Genomic DNA, 1,815 nt, shown 5'->3' with positions numbered 1-1,815 from the left:
AGGAGTGAGCCACCATGCCCGGCTATCATCTCACTTCTATCTTCCTCCAGCATAAACCATTTGGGAATAAAGATTCTCCCTCACTGCATTGCTTTACACTTATGTAGAGTTAAATGCCAGTGTCAGTGTTCAAGATAGATCTATTTCCATAGAGGCATTGTATACTAGATGAAGAAATAAATCCAAACAAATAAGCAAAAACAACCAGCAGCTATGATTTTAGGAATCAAACATTTTGTTGGAATTCCTGCGCTACCACTTCCTGTGTCTCTGAATCGGTGGTTCTACTGGGGGCAATTTTGCCACTCAGGAGATGGTGGTCGGGAGATATTGTGGTTGTCGTTACTGTGGAGGGAGGGGAGCTACTGGCATCTAGTGGATACCGGCCAGTGATAAAAGAAAAACTTCAGCCAAATTAAAGTTTAATGGAGGGATGAAGATTCGCAAATTGGACAGCCTCCCAAGCTAGAGTTTTCTCAGAGACTGCAGCATAGTCACGTGGTGGAAGATTTATGGACAGAAAAGGAAAGTGATGGGCAGAAGATGAAAGTGAGGTAGCCAGTCCAGAAACGAGTGGACGAGTTATAGGTTGGCATTTTTGCCTTATTTGAACAGGGTTCGAACAGTTGACTACATTTGATTGGCCAAAACTCAGTGACTGGCACAAGCATAGGCTATGGTCTGTTTATATCTGCACTTGTTGTAGTTCACGATGTACAGAAAGACCTGTAGGCAGAACTTAAAATATGTAAGGGGGCAGCTTTAGGCTAAACTTGATTTAACACCAGAGATGCTACTAAACATCCAGTAATGTGCAGGGCAGCCCCAGCAAAGAATTATCTGGCACCAAATGTCAGTAGTGCTGGGGTTGGGAAATCCTGCTCTAAACAAATTACTACTTTCTCATCTGTGAAAGATGAACAAGTATTGTTAATCATGTAAGATTAATGTGGAGATTAGTAAAAATATGCTTAAGGCATCAAGAGCTGGGCCTTGAGTATGATAAGTCTGCAAATAAACATTGCTTTTGTTATGAGCATTGCATATGATACTGATAATTACTTGCTTTTGTATCTCACTGGCATGTGGCTGCTTCTATGGCAATGAATGTTTCCTTCTTTACATTGGATTTTCAGTCTCTGACAGAGGGTCTGGCACTTAGCAGGTGTTTAATAAATGTTGCCTGAATTAAATTAAATATTTGTTGTTTCAAACATCTTATACTTTCCTCTCATTTTATTTCCCTCTCTAAAAATTAGTTTGACCACTATATGCTCAACTTTCTTATTTTTTTATTTTTATCAATCCTTATGACCTCTTAAATCAAGGATTAAATTATAAGACGTGGAAATTAATGATCAGGACCCTTAACTATCTCTGTGATCATATTCTACCTTCTTCTCTGTGGTTTTCTAGATGTTAGCACACTGACTTTCTAGCTCTTTCCTCACAGGCCAAACCGGACCTTTGCAATCCTGCTAGCCGGATGTTCTTCTCCCCTGGAGAGCAACATGAGATTTTAATATTCATTTCTCTGGTGACCATAGGGGTTGAGCATTGTCATTTATATACTTTCCAATTATATTGTATATTCTGTGGGATACACTTCATGTCTTTTGCTAATATTTCTATTTATTTATTTTTTGTTATTTATAGAAATATTTCATTGATATATACTATAGGTAAAATCTACTATAGATAAAATTTTTTATCACTTATAAGTGTTACAAAAATCAGCCAGCCATGGTGGCTCACACCTGTAATCCCAGGATTTTGGGAGGCCAGAGCGGGTGGATCACTTGAGTCCAGGAGCTC

The sequence above is a fragment of the Mandrillus leucophaeus genome, unplaced genomic scaffold (assembly GCF_000951045.1).
Source record: "Mandrillus leucophaeus isolate KB7577 unplaced genomic scaffold, Mleu.le_1.0 Scaffold19, whole genome shotgun sequence".
Classification (NCBI taxonomy): Eukaryota; Metazoa; Chordata; class Mammalia; order Primates; family Cercopithecidae; genus Mandrillus; species Mandrillus leucophaeus.
This window is presented reverse-complemented; position numbering follows the sequence as displayed.